Source organism: Triturus cristatus, chromosome 4_1 (assembly GCF_964204655.1).
Source record: "Triturus cristatus chromosome 4_1, aTriCri1.1, whole genome shotgun sequence".
Lineage (NCBI taxonomy): Eukaryota > Metazoa > Chordata > Amphibia > Caudata > Salamandridae > Triturus > Triturus cristatus.
The window spans coordinates 1089529599-1089545661 of NC_140585.1; positions in this window are offsets into that span (position 1 = coordinate 1089529599).

Here is a 16063-nt window from a genome sequence, read left to right on the forward strand (position 1 = left end):
CAGTATGACTTGTCGTGGTTCATCCCAACTGGGTGCCAGACACGACTCTCTGGTGTGATTCTTCACTACCACCCAGTCTCCGGGATTCAGATCATGTGCTTGATCCGGCTGCCTGACAACTGCGTCTTCTCCAACCTGGTGAGAGACAGAACACACTAGGTCTGCCAATCCTTTACAATAGTCCAATACCATGTCATAAGTTATATTCAACAGTTTATGTCCTGGTACAAATGCGTGTCTCATTGCTCTTCAATTGAGGATTTCATGGGGACTCAGTCCTGTATTTCTGTCAGGAATGCTTCTGAGTTCCATCAGAACAAGAGGTAAGGCATCTGCCCAATTCAGTGATGTGGATGCACGCACCTTTGCCAGTCTTGACTTTATTGTACCATTCATTTGTTCTACCACTCCAGAAGCCTCTGGGCAGTATGCACAGTGCAGTTTTTGTTCAATTTTAAATGCTTCACAGATTAACCGAATTACTTCATTATGAAAGTGAGATCCTCTATCTGATTCCAAAGTTACTGAAAAACCAAATCTCGGTATCAACTCCTTCAACAATAGTCTGACAACAGTTAAAGCCGTCATTTCTTCTAGTAGGATATGCCTCCTCCCACCGTGAAAACAAACATACTATAACAAGGACGTATTTCAATCCCCTGCATGGTGGTAATTGTATTAAATCAACCTGCAACCTCACAAATGGTCCTTCTGCCTTTTCCAATTTTTTCCCAACTGACCACTGTTTTCCTGCCTGGGTTTATTTGTGGACATGTTAAACTTCGCTGGCAAAGGCTCTCTGCTACTGTCCTAAATTTTAGATTGTACCAGCCTTGTCTGAAAAGTCTGATGATGGCATCCCTGCCTACATATGTGTCTCCATGATACATTCTGGCCATTTGTGAAAGCAAACAATCTGGCATGATTGGTCTGCCGAACGGATAAATCCACACGTCAACTTCTGCCCTCCTTGTAAAACCTGCTTTAATCCAACCTTCCTTTTCACTTACTTCCACCTCATCCTGCAATTGTCTCTTCATTCCTTGTTTCTGGAACTCAGAATAGCATAAATTGGCAGCTGTTTTCAAATTTTTCAACCTTCTTGTTTAGTGCCATTTTACCAGGATGCTTCAACAATTCCAGTGATCTTAAATATTGCATAAACTGCACTTAATCCTCCTTCCTCATGCCTTAAGCATGAGCCATCAACAAAAAGCTCATGATCCTCTATATCAGGACGGGGCTTAGTGCATCGCTCTGTCACATCTAAGCAATCATGTTCAACTTCATCTCTTACTTCTTCACCATATACATCAGGTAATAGGATGGCAGGGTTTAACATAGTACACCTAACCACTGTCACATTTTCAGCTCCCAAAATTATTCTCTCATACTTTGTCATCCGACTAGGTGTAAGATACTGTGCTCGAGTTCTTGTTAAAAGAATTTCAACTGACTGTGAAACATACACCTTCACTGGATGTCCCATCACAATTGACTCCCTTTGTTCTTGGCTCAAACAAGTAGCAGCTACTGCTTTTAGCTTTTTTGCTTTTACAGGATCCACAGTAGCAGAAAAATATGCGACTGGACGTCTACTCAAACCATGTCTTTGGGTCAAAACTGAGAGCGCACACCTTTCTCTCTCACAACAGAATAATGCAAATTCTTTTGTATAGTCAGACATGCCTAGGGCAGGGACCTCACACAGACAGTTTCGTAATTTTACAAATGCTTCCATACTCTCATCATTTGAATTAAAGGTTTTGCTAATAAAGAAAACCCGACAATTCACTGCCTACAGTATCCCACTACTCCATGAAACATTCTGATGTCACTCTGGGTTTGTAGCAACTGAATCTGTTTTATTATTTTTATTCTTTCAGGGGTCACTTTTCTCACTCCTCTTTCCATTTGATGTCCCAAATATTTAACTTCAGATCAACAAAATTGTAATTTCTCTGGGGATACTTTATGTCCTCCATCAGCCAAATGATTCAACAAGGCAATAGAGTCAACACAGTCATCTCAACACTTTGATGCTACGAGTAGATCATCTATGTACTGGACTAAGCCTGAGTTTTTAGGCATCACTACATTTTCAAGACACTTTTTCAAAATCTGATTGAAAATTGAAGGACTTTCTGTGTACCCTTGAGGAACGAGATTCCATGCTAAAATACGATCTTCAAACTTAAAAGAAAAAAGATATTGACTATCTGGGTGTAAAGGAATTGAGAAAAATGCTTGACATAAATCAATTACTGTAAACCATCCCGCATTCCAAGGTATCTGATGCAGAATCAATGCTGGATTTGGGACTACAGGATGACAAGGTACCACTATCTTGTTGATATTTCTTAAATCTTGCACTATCAGATATTTTCCGCTAGGTTTCTTAATACCAATTATAGGTGAATTACAAGGACTGCTCATTATTTCTTTTAAAATGCCTTTTTCAATCATTCGATCAATTTCAGATGCAACTCCTGCCTTTACTTCCGGACTCATTTTGTACAGTCTGGTGTTTGGGTAAACTGCACCTTCCTTTACAGTCACCTTCACAGGGTCTACATTTACCATTAACCCTACTACTTTTCCAGTGAAATCCCATACTTCTGGATTCACAGTTGTTTTGAATTCTTCTGGTAAGTCGTCTTTTGTCATTAATGAATACATCTCATCTACTTCTGTGCCTTGTTTCGCTAACATTATTTTGTAAACGCTGTCCTCATCAGGAGTCTGAATTGCGACACCATCCGGTGTACAAAAGATTGTGCAGTTCATCTTACACAATAAGTCTCTTCCTAACAAGTTTACTGAACTAGAGTCGCACACCACAAATGTGTGCATTTCTCTGAAATTGCCAATGCGCACCTCCATGGGTTTAGTAATTGGGGTCCTAATCTGTTTATTAGATACGCCTACTACTTGAATTGAATCTTCCGAGAGGGGTAGGTTTGGGATGTCTGCTGTGCTCACAGTAGAACGGGTAGCACCAGTGTTCAATAGAAAAGTAACATCTTTCCATACTACTTTCCATCAATAAATCGACCAGTCTGATCTACCGGCAAGGATGCGTCAAGTATGCACTCCTCTTCCTCCCCCCTCAGGCACCGTCATTGTTCATCTTCACTGTGATAACAGTTGTGTAGCAAAAATTGTGAATTTGCAGAATTTTGCTTACCACTTCTTCCTTGAAATTCGGCTTCCACACTGTACCCTGGCTTGTTCACAAAATTTTGCATAGGGGCAGGTGGCACCTGACACGGCTGATTAACAACCTGCTGCGGTTGATTCATTTGCACCTCATTTTGCATCTGTGGATTTCAATTTTGATTTGGGGCATTATTATTCTGAATGTTCTTACACTCGTTTTTCCAATGTCCCAACTTTCGGCACCCATGACAAGGAAATGTCTTCTTTGCATCTTCTCTACTCATTCGTCCTCTTGGTTTTCCCCCATTTGCAGTATTATCATTCTGACCCAGCTCTTTCGACTGACCATCAGTCTGACTATTTAATTTAAACTCTTGATGTTCTGCTAATTTCACTTGTGCCCACATCATCTTTTCTTCTAGCTTTTTGCGTCTGGCCTCAATATCATCCCCGCAATGCTTGGCATATTTGAGTATATCATCCATAGGTTTTCCCTGCCAGCACAGCATGTGTTGCTGAATCATCTGACTAATTTCTGGTCTTAAGCCATACACAAAACGATACACAAAGTGTCCCATGTCTGTATCTCCAATGTTTTCAAATCCACTGTACTGCTTGAATACCTGTAATAGGCATTCATGATATGCATGTACAAACTCTTGATTCTTGTGTTGTTCTATCTATTTTTACCCAATCTGTTTCTTTTGGTGGAGTTTTCCCTTTTAAAAATGTAATTACTTGGTGATATTTCTTCATTACCTCATCTGAAGGTGCTCCCGTTTTTTAGTCTCTTGGGTACTCATCACTAGGCCAATCAACTGTGATTGTACATTCTGTCCACAAATCGGCAGGCACCACTATGTCAAACAGACCATCCAAGTCTTTCAACAAAACCTTTGAAACCTTTACAAACCTCTCAACCTGTTTGTACCATTCAACTGGTTTTTCCCTTAGATTGGGAAAGTCATTGGTAAATGACAAAATATCTTGTCGACTCCATGGAACATGTACATAGCCCCCTCCGGGAACTTCTCTCATCGGGCACAATTTTTCTACTTTCCCTGATTCTTTTAGTAAATATTCAGATGCTGTTCGACTTGCCTGTGCTTCCCCTTTCTTCTTTGTCCACCTAGTCTTCCACCTGTCCAAGTCTCCCCACCTTTGTAAAATGGTCATTCATTCTTTAATTTGCAATTTCCTTCCAGAGACATTCATATTCTCCAGATCTTTGTCAGTGAACTCTGCCCTATATGGTTTCTGCAACACTTTTGATCTCCCTATTTCAGAGGCAAGTTCTGTCAATTTTTCATGAAATATCTCGGTATTTCTAGTTATGCTTCTACATATGAACAACAACTTTTCTTCACTGTATGTATTTAGCCTATCTATTCCACATTTCCAGCTATCATTTCTTTTAATTCAACTTTTAATTTATAAATCTCTAAAATCTTCGGGGTGAACTTTGTTTTTCTATTCCCTGTGCTCATCTTTCTAAATCTTCTGGAGTTACTGCTGTTGTACTTCTGACGCCTGAGGAGGCCACTGATCTTCCTTCTTTTGAGCAACTAGATATAGCTCTTCTTGGGGTTTCATTTGTTTTTCTCTTATTGGCAAACCCATTAAGGATATTACTGAATCACATTCACTGACTTGATCACCAGTTATTATAATTTATTTTCTAGTTTTAATCAAAGGTGTGGTTACAACAGGCGGTTTTGGACAGTTTACTTTATCTCTATTCAATGGAATGACGGGACCTATGGTTACTGGTATGGTCAATGCTTCAGGGTGTGTATTTAATTGAGTTATTTTCTGTATTAATTCTTCTCTGCTTTTGTTTAATGCTTCCTTTCCCTTGTCCTGAAGTACTCTATTAACTGCTGCATCATGTAAAATCTGTGGAACCAAAGGCGTTCCAAAAACTGGTGCACCTGGAGTAATTCTACTTGGTTCTTCCTGATATGGTGGAGGGGTTTTAGTTCAAATATCCTCCATAAACTCATCCTCTGATTATCCAAAACCTGTCATTGTCAAGTAAGTGTTTAGTTTTCTCTTTACATTTGCCTCCTGCCTGTTCATCAACGGTTTATACTGGATATTATCCTTCTGGCACCATTGCTTTTCTCCATTGCTTCATCTGACCCTCTTGTGAATCACTTAAATACCTGGGAAAATGACCCATGTACCTTCCACTTCTTTTCTTTTCTCTTTCATATGACTCAGTCTCCCATTCTTCCAGTGCCTCATACTGTGTCATTCTAGGTCTCGGATCCAAATCATTCATCAGCATTCTCAAATTTTGTAAAATTCTTCCATTAAATGTACCGTATTCTGGGAACGCCAAAACACCATCACCTTTCGTATACTCTATCTAATTCTCCAACCATACACACGTATTATATCCTCTCTCCATCATCATAAATGAAGCAGGTGTTTTGGGTGGAGGAATAGGAATCCCCTCTCTAGTCAATACTGGCTTGTCTTTCTTAAAGAAATTCTTAATTCTCTTCATAAATAAATGTTTTCTCTTTTCTCCATACATTCTATACTGCGAATACATAAACAATAATCTGCAAAACCTCGGGTTTTCTGTCAGGTCGACTTGCACCAAATAATAAATGAGAATTTACCAAACAAAATATCTACCTTCCAATCCGAACTCAGCTTTAATCCGGACTCCCAATCAAATCCTGGCTCGCGCTCGTAATCTGACCAATGCCAGCGCGGCCTTTTGCGATGTCAGTATAACTCCCCACCACTGACCCCTCCTTTACAATCTACTGTCTTTGTTACATGCCCGCTGCCTCAACCAATCCCAGCGCGGATCCCAGTGACGTCAGTACAGCTCTACCGACTGACCCCTCCTTCACAAGGTAATACTTAAGATTTACTCTTTCATTTAGTTTGCATTAATAGCAACATGAAAAAATTTGCTACTCTGTCTGTTCCACTAATACCAAAGGATAGATTATTCCTTTTGCTACGAGTAAAACCTTCCGCTTACTCTTCATATACTATGAGTAAAACCTTCAGCTTACTCTTCATATACTACGAGCAAAACCTTCCGCTTACTCTTTATCCACTGCGAGTAAAACCTTCCGTTTACTCTTCATCCAAGCTCAGAAGAACCTGCTACTCCTTCAGTGTTACCCTTTCTAGGTGATATAACAATAAAGTTTCACCAGCGAGCCCTTTGCTGTCACTCACTCCCAATTTTACACTGAAAAATAGTCCCTAATTTAGCACTGTCAGCCCTGCGTAGCTTCTCAGCACTTTTTCCAACAGACGAGGAACCTCCCTGCAGTATGGCTTCCATTTACCACCCACTATTCATTTCCCGGGAATTTCCAGACAACATAAAACAAGACATTAACAGGTTTGTTAAAACATAATCAATATTCAATATTTAAACTTATCACCAAACTAGTCAATAATAACCATAACTCTGCTACTAGAAAAACTAATCCAGCGGTAACACCAGCCTCAAATGCTCAATATACCATATACTCACCTGGGCCCATAAACACTTGTATGCATACACACAGGCCAGTTAGAACCGCTGAAAGTCAATTTTATATATTTTTCTCTTTCAGATTAGTTATCTGTCATCCTTAACTAATCTTTCACTGATCAAAAAGTTCTTTCCTCTGGTCAATGGACCTATTAGTTGGAACTAATTGATGGTGAAATGACATAACCTAACTTCTTACTTTGCTGGAAATAATCACAGACTCTGGAAGCTTTAAATACTTTATCTAAAATTAATTCATGTGAGCCAAACACTTGGTACAGTTCAGTCTCCGTCACTCAAAGAATGAAAAAATTCAATTAATAATGACGATACTCAGTAAAGAGAGGATAGAGAGAGCAGTACAATTGCAAAAATACTCAGGACTATACTTACCTAAAATGGTGTGGAAACCAACCCCTTGTCCAAGGAGCTAGGAAGGATACCCCCGGGAAAGGCCAGGAGACAAAGGCTTCAGGTTTCAGGACAGGATTCATGACAGGATTCAGGACAGGATGAGGTGACCTCTTCTAGATATGACGCCTGCGTCGCACCCCTCTCTGACACTATTTTCCTCCTCGATTCTTCTGTGATCTTCTTTCTAAGTATTTGGCTATATCCCTCCTCAATTCTTCCGCGATCTTCTTTCTGAGTCTTCAATATTATTATTCTTGAGCATTCGCTCATTATTCCGACAGCATCACGAGCTCTGCAGCGTCTCTCTGTTCTCGGGCAGAATAACGGTTTCTCAGCTTCTCTGATCTAACTAAAACTAGACTACCTCAATTATACTTTTCTAAAGTCATGTACCACCCATTTATGTTTCTATTTCATAGAACTCTTAACTCTGGTTGGACGGGAGAAAGGGATGATCATCACACCATGTCAGGTTTTTCAATAATTTCTTTTCACTTCTTTGTCTAATGATTCTGTCCCTTAATTCTGTATTCAAAATCTTTATTCCCACCCGTATTCACAATATTGTTGCATACAAAGTATATATTCCGCAATATTTTTCTTCCTTTCTCATGACATCAGGTTAGTTCCCATGGTATGTTGCTGTTTTCTTTTCTCGGATGGTATTCAAAGTTTGTGACTTGACTTCTGGTTCTTTTAGACTGCGCATGTGCGAGGATCACATGACTTACAGACTTCGGTCTCTCTCTTAGGCCTGAATATGAACTAACAGGAAAGTCAAAAAAATGTATATTAGTTTCAGAATAAAATGATTTCACTGTATACCACCTATTTCTACTCTACTCCCATTTACATAATAATGTTCTTCCTGCATTAGCAATTAGTAAAATAGCATCATATGGGTTAAGCAAAGCAGATGCTTAGCATGTGAGCTTCCAAGTGGCCATTTTGAATGCGTCTGCGCAGGTGCAGAAAATTCCCTCCAAATATTAGCTTGTCATACTACGCAGACGCAGTTGACGATTGCGCAGTATAGATACCCGCGTTAGCAGCCATTTTAGATTTCGCTCGAGTTACTTGTTAATAGGACACATATGCAAGCATCTCTTTTTCACTATAAATGTCATGTAGTGCATATTAATTACACGATACATCATTAGTATGACGTTACAAATTATTATGAGAGGAGTGCCTCCGTGCAAGTCTCTTTTCTACGAGTCCTTGCTCTATTAATGGTCACATGCAACAATAGAAGGGAGATGTATGTGTCATTACAGCCACTCACATCTAATCCCAATGACATATAGAGCCCATTATGTGAGTACCTAGCGACAACAGACGTAGATGGCCACCATGTTGGGTAAAAAGCACTATCAGAATGACAGTTGCTCTTTTACAGCAAGATTGACATTCAAACATTTAAAAGTGTTATATTGGTACACACATTCCTCTTACTTGGCAGGGCATATTTAAAAGCCCATTGAGCCACCAGAGCGTCACTGTTTTTAGGCTCTGATGGCGCACAATGCTGCACCATATATACAAAGCCACCCTGCATGGATTTTCATAGACTTGAAAATATGGCATCTTTCAATCATTACTCTGCGTGAAAGAAGCATTCCATGGATGTTGCTGTGGGTGTTCCCATGCAACACCCATGGATTCTGATGCCCTCCCCGATTTACAAGGTTTTGTAAACCTGGACTGTGTCAGATTCTAACACCTTGCCAGGGGAGGCATAAATGTGATACAATGAGTAGAAATACCTTTATTTCTCCTCTTTTTCCCTATTTCTATGTGGGCTGCGTTCTGCAGCACACATAGAAGGAGGAAAACACCATCAATTATTGTTTTTGTGCAGGAAGGTGAACCTTCCTACACAAAAACAATCATCCCTGCAACGCACCATGGTGCCAGGGTGCCTGCCTTGGCGCTAGGCACCCTATTGTGCACCAATGCAGAGGAAATCACAGGGACATGCGCCGTATTGTTGTAAATATGACACATCCCTGCACTTTCCTAATGAGGGAGCTTGGCTCAGCAAGATCGCCTGCAGCGCCACAAAATTATCTTGTAAAACTGCCCCTGCAGGACTAAGAGTTTTGGGGGGAAACTGTGGGAGGGTACAGTCTATGCTAATAGTTGGCTAGGCCAGTCCATTAATATATGGATCTGCTGTTCTTTTTTTCGTTTATTGTCCTGTAGACGCAGGATGAGACGAGATGTGTCTGTCGTACGCATAAGCAAAATGCGAAGTACAGTATGAAAGACAGTAGAACATATTCAAGTGCTGTGTTTATATTCATCTGTAAGTAAAAGGACTATTTAACACAACTTGATTAAAAAGTGTTATTTTTCAAGTACAAGTATGGACTCTAGGGAATATGATTTAAAGTGGAAATCCACTATAAAAATATTTAAATTCGTCATTAAGTTTACAAATTTGAATGTATGGCCGTACTTGAAACCCATGTGTTCAGTAATGTCTGGTACATGGTTGCCGGCCTCAGTTGCGGACAAAAAACTTTGTTCAGAGCGCACAGTGAACACGCCTAACTTTCTAAAGCCGAGGAGCAGTTTAATTACATTCTAGAAAAGTCTATAATTCCATTTCATTATTTTTCCAAGATATGTCGGCAGTCAGAAGCTGGAGCAGAGAGCCCGCTCCAATCCTGCATAAATGTAATTGCAATTACCAGTTTTTTGGCTTCCCACTGAGGGTCGCGAAGATGAATCCCGAAAGACAATACGACAACGTTATCTCTGCAATGTTCCAAATTTATCCTCAAATGTAATAGTGAAATACAGTCTGAGAAATAGCTCATCTGGGCTGACCAGGGGAGCTGCCACTGATTCAAGCTGAAGATACATTGCAGCTTCTTGTTCCCTTTAATTACAATCCTTAATTCTCTTTCTAAAGACATGCTATGCTGGAAATCAAAGCTCACCAGCCAGGCGGGGAGAGTGACGTTCCCCTCAGTGACCAGTGATTGCTTGAGCAAGAAATGAAAACTTGTCTATTGGCTTGAAGGGCTGGAGAGCCACAGAGGCTATTCGCAGCTCTAGCACGCCTGATGGCACAGTAAATGAAATGGTATGGCAGCCCCATGTCTAACAGTGTTTAATTTATATTTCGTAGAAACGAGAACAGGGCATTTCCGTAATACACGGCTAATATAAAAAGAGGAATGTCAGAAAAAGGACAATTTTGTTCACAATATATAGATTGCCAAAGCTGATATGTATTTTTTTTATAGAGTTTTATATAGCGCGAACTTACCCGAATCGGGTATCAGTGCGCTTTACATAGCACCAGTTGCGTTACATGAGGACACACATTCATTGTTAGGCACTGGGAGATTTGCCCAGAATCACAGGATGTTCAGCGTCATTGCCGAGAACTCCTCTCCCTAATATTCCTACTATTGACTTTGAAAGGCATTAGCTAAACTTTTGCATGTGCCAGTGCATGTTACCTATGCTGCAAAGCGAAAATTCTTCCCCAGCGGAAAGACATATACATGAAAATACATTGCCGTGCATGCAGATACATACCTCCTGATGCAAAAGAATATATTGTTCATGAAGCTGTCTTCTAAGGATGCACAGATGGTGAATATTTTCTAATGGTTACCATGAGTGGATCAAAAAGATGCCCATTCTCAAAAAGGCATTGTGAGCAGGGGATTTTTGAGAACTGACATTCAGTAAATACTAAGATGAAGAAGGTGCATCTTAGTAAAGAAGAATATAATTGAGTAAGTAAGTGAAGGAACAATATCCCTATGCACCACCCCAGGGGGAAACTTTAGGCAAAAGATTAAGACATTCTTTAAAGAATGGAATATCCCAAAGCAGTAACGATCCAATCACAGGTTTTCTGTATTTCCCTTTCTCCCAACACAACGGTCCACAGGTTTTTGGCTAGGTTACCACCATACAAATACCAGATCCAAGTAATCCGAGCAATAAAAGAAAGTCAATTTCCCATTTTTTTTAAAAACTGAAAACATTAATAAATATGAATAAAGCAATTGATGTGGTTCCCAGTTTTATAAGACAGGGTACCCAATCAGAGAATGCTATCTGATACTCTGGAAATGGTGATTAGTGCTATGGAAATGTGAAAAACAAAACAAAAGAATTATCAAGATACACCTTTAATTCACTTGAGTTTCCAATGGTAGCAAGTCAAACGGTTAAACCTTAACCCCAAATGGTGATAGAGGGATTAAACCTTAGAGTAGAAAATTACATTCAACTCAGTGTCTTTGGAGAAATAAAAGGCATTTTATTTATCTACACATATCAAATTGAATAGTTAAAATTATGAACAGCACAACAATTAGAAGCTTTACCATCTTTGGTCAAGATCCAATGCAAAACACAACTAGAGCACAATATTGTTTTTATGGCAAGGTGCTACAAAAGAAAAATAGCAGGTATGATAGCTCAATGAGTTGTCCAATGGCCACTGAAACAACATTTCTCTGGGCAGTTCACAAGTTTGAATCGTGATAAGGAGTACTTTGTCTTTCTTCCTTCCAAATGTTTGTAAATTGAGCATCATAAATTGGGTAACATTAAATCTTTTATCTACATTGCTTAGCAATGGCAGAGGTGTGCCACAATGGTGTACAGTTAACTGGCCTACCAGATTAGGTATAAACATGTCTCACATTCGCAGTTCAACCAGGGGAATTCTGGTGCTGGGGTAAGGTCAGCACCCAAATAAAATAAGTTGGGGGTTCCATAACTTTAAGGGTTTGAGTCTCAAAAGTTGGTAATCAAGACTTACATGTGTCAAATGTGAACATTGGAGCCGGTGCACACTAGATTATCCACAAGGTCACAAGATGGAACTAGAAGATAAAATGATAGGAACTGCTCAAGCTTTATGTATTACTTATGAATTACATCAGAAACTGTTGATCAGGGTCTCCTTGTTGCTAGGCAATGTCCAGCGTAACACAACAGGGAGAAGAAATGCTCAGTAAATGTGGAAGGTATTTGCACGTGGACAGGAAAGCAGAAATAATTTTCAATGACTCAACAGACATCTGCAAGGTCTCCTTGGTCGAAACTATGGGACCACTGCTCGCATCCATGTTTCAAGATAGGATGGGAGACAATATATGGCACCATTTTGGGCCTGAATACACTGTGTCCTCCACAGGACACCATTCATTGTGTGAGCAGTTTCTCAGTCGCCCAACAAACAGGCAACATGCTGTACACACAACCAACTTAGTTGAAGCTGTGATATTCAATATTGTTTGGTGTTTCAGTGAAAGCATTGTCTTTTTTCTTTTCCTCTTTTGTTTCTGGGCCCAACGATGACTTTGCAGCTTTGCCACTTGTCTCAGATGTTATACTTCACACACAGAGGCATTCGTCCTTCGATAGACCTTGCTTCATCGCAGTGAGGGGTGAGAAATCAGGGTGTTGAACTGTTGGCCATCTAATGAGGACCAATATGTAGTAGCCAACTCTCAAATTAGTGATCAAAATTAAATACACAACTCTCAAAACTATGTTATAGACATAGAGTATTGCAATTGGAAGACCAGACCTCCTAAAGAAGTTCAATCTAACAAGAATCATGCATACCAGGAGCTCTGCTGTGGCCACACAGAACAAGAGAAAAATAAGTTATTGTTCTGAAAATGATCTATGACTCGTTCTATCATGCATTAGAAATCATATAATTATAACCACAGTTTAAATGGAAAGAACATTAAGGCACATATAACACAAGAATTTCAGATAATTTGGTTATTGTATTAAAGACCAGTGTTTGAAATGGAAAAATAGAAGTGCAGGTACTCTGCACCAGAGTACCTGCTTGTTTCTAAGAAGTGCCGGTACTCTCAAATTAAAAGTATTACGTCACTCGTCAGAAGTGTCGGTACTGTCCCCCTCAAAATAAAAAAGTGCCGGTACTCCATACAGGACAGTACTAGCCCATTTAAAGCACTGTTAAAGACCCAAAAACAATTCATGTAAGAAACATTTTAAGCAGTTTAGTCATGAGTCTTACAGCACGCAGTATAAAACCATACATTTAGTAAAAGTAAATCTATTGCTGAATAAAATAATTCATAAAGAGGATGGTTCAGATTAAAGTTTCCTATTACCAGCAAAGGTGAGAGGACGATTCAAAAAAGTTCTCTTAGCATGGGAAAAGGAATCAGATTAGTGTCCACTAAGGAAAAGCCCATTGGCATGGGCAAGGGGAATAGAGCTGTAATCAGGAAAGTTCACGTCTGGTCTCCTACCAGGCTGCTACAATTCATCCAGCGACAAATCCATCCGCAAAGGGAAAAAAGACAAGGGCATGAAGAGATAATCAGGCAGGCAGTTGACAATGGAGGCTAGAGAGGATGGGAATAAGTGCTCCCTCCTCCTAGGAAAATTGCTTGTTATACTCCAAATTGTCCATCGGTGACATAATTTGTCACTGTGCAATGGTCTGCTCATCATACGACCATTCTTCCACTCACCAGGTACAAAATTGATACGGCAACATATTTTCCACTTATTTACTTTGTTGCTCTTTATGTATTAAGTCGAGAGTTTATGTTCCCATGATTTCACTCACAAAGAAGTACGAAGAAAGTATCATGTCCTTTTTTGGAAATGTGGTGCGATTAATTTAAAGAAAGCAGCTTTGTGAAAACGTACCAAGCGTACATCACATCAGGCCATCAAATAATGCAGACCTAAGGGAAAATACATTTGAATGCATTTTATAGTCAACATTTATTATTTAGTAAAACAAACTCCTAATTAAGTTCAGTTAAAATGAAATAAATCAAGCATATTATATTGAGAAATAATTGCAACGTTTGTCAGTGATTATTGTATACAAATGTTCAACGCTAAATATGGCCTACTACCACAATTTGAAAGTACATACATACAAAATATTCTTAAAAATCATTATAATAAAGTTGTTTTAGGAAATCTAAGACTCTAATAATATTAAGCATTTATGCTAATAGTTTCAGTCTTATACATATTGTAAAAAATTTGATTTGCACCAGCTGTTAATTTGCTATGGTGCATTACAATAAATCCAATAGAGATAAGTTTCATCATTAATATTTGCACATTTGTGTGTAAGACTCATTTGTGACATAGATATACTGCTTCATATTAATATTTTGTTTTATTTTGCATCATTGAGAGATTTTTCATCAATAACTTTCATAATGATTTTGTTAAAATAATACGGTCATCAGTTAATAAGCATATTAAATTCATTATTTTCAAACATCTTCTTTTGCTATAAATCTAAGCACACTTTTACGGTGCTGGTATTCCAGCTTTATCTTTGTTTTAGCGTTACATTTCTTGACATGTGCAAAGTACAAATTAGACTTTTATTGTCAGAATTGGTTTTTATATTATGTAAAGAATGATCAGCTTTTAAAGCTGCATGGAGGGGTGGGTCACCATTTTGTGCCTGAGTTCACTGTGTCCTCCACAGGAGACCATTCATTCTGTGCATAGTTTCTCAGTCATCCAACAAACAGGCAACATGCTGTACACCCAATAGAAACAGTTGAAGCTGTGATATTAAATATTGTTTGGTTTTGATAGTATCTGTAGTTTTTCTTCCCTTCACTGGTACACGAAAAAACGGCTCTTGCCCCTGACCCAATTCAGCTGCCATCAATCCTTTGCCATGGCATCGAACATGGGTAAATTCATGAAGCTTTTCCAGTGCATTCACAGATTGTCTGTTTCCACCAAGACAGGGCAGAAAAAAGTTTTGAAGAAGGCCACTTCTGCAGCACAGCCCTCAGGTCTTTAAAGCAGACATCTAGGCACCAGGACTCTCTCCTGCCAGGGCTTCTACAGGATCCAATCCACAGTGTCAGCTGGTCCTTATGGGAGTGAGGAATCTGTCTGCTTTTTGTGTCCATGTAAAAGACACACAATTGATGGACGGAATGCAGAACAAATCAAAACATTCACCCCCAGTCAAGAGATCTTGGTTAAATCCATTATTCTTTTGCTCACCATGCCACCCCAGTTTAGACCTGGCCATATGCAAATCAGTCTTGACCCTGTGCCTCATGGGAACAGTCCAGCCCGAACTGCCAAGCCAGGTCCTCCTTGGACCGGAAACAAGCATCCTAGGACCGGTTTCACCCCTCTTCAGCCAAGATAGCTTGATTCCAGTGGCACAGTGAGCCCAGGACCCACGTCAGGGCATACCTGGTGCACTTAGAGCGAGAAAGCAAAAGACACACAATTGATGGACGGAATGCAGAACAAATCAAAACATTCACCCCGGCGAAACTGATCGAGAACATTTTGAAAAACAATTAAGTCACTTCCTAGTAGAGACACAAGTGCTGGATCCCTCCCAATGTGGCTTTAGAGCAGAGCACAGCACAGAGTCCGCACTCATTAAAGCTACGGAAGAGATCGGGAAGCTGTGGATCAGGGAGGCAGAGCAGCACTGATCCTGTTGGATCTGTCCGCCGCTTTTGACACGGTGCATCACATAATATTGATGAACCGTCTAAAAACATGTGGTATTTGTGGGAAAGCTTGGGATCTTTTAAGATCCTTCCTTGAGGACAGGAAACAAATTGTGGTCCAAACCTTTCACATCGCCTTGTGGGGTCCCTCAGGGATCATCTCTCCAACTCTTTTTAATGTTCATGTCAGTGCGTTGGCCCCTGTCATAAATGCATTTGGATTCGGCGTTACCTCCTATGCAGATGATACGCAAATTGTGGTATCTCTGAAACCTGGGAAAGAGGCAGGTATTGAAGGACGCTTTCGGGAGTGTATGTTAGCAGTGGGCAACTGGATGGCAAAGAATTGCCTTAAGCTTAACTCGGATAAAACTGAGGTGATACTGTTTGGTAAAAACATCAACTTCTGGACACCCAACTGGTGGCCGGACTCGATGAGCACTCTCCCTGTTCCCACTAGAAAGGTAAAAAATGTGGGCATAAT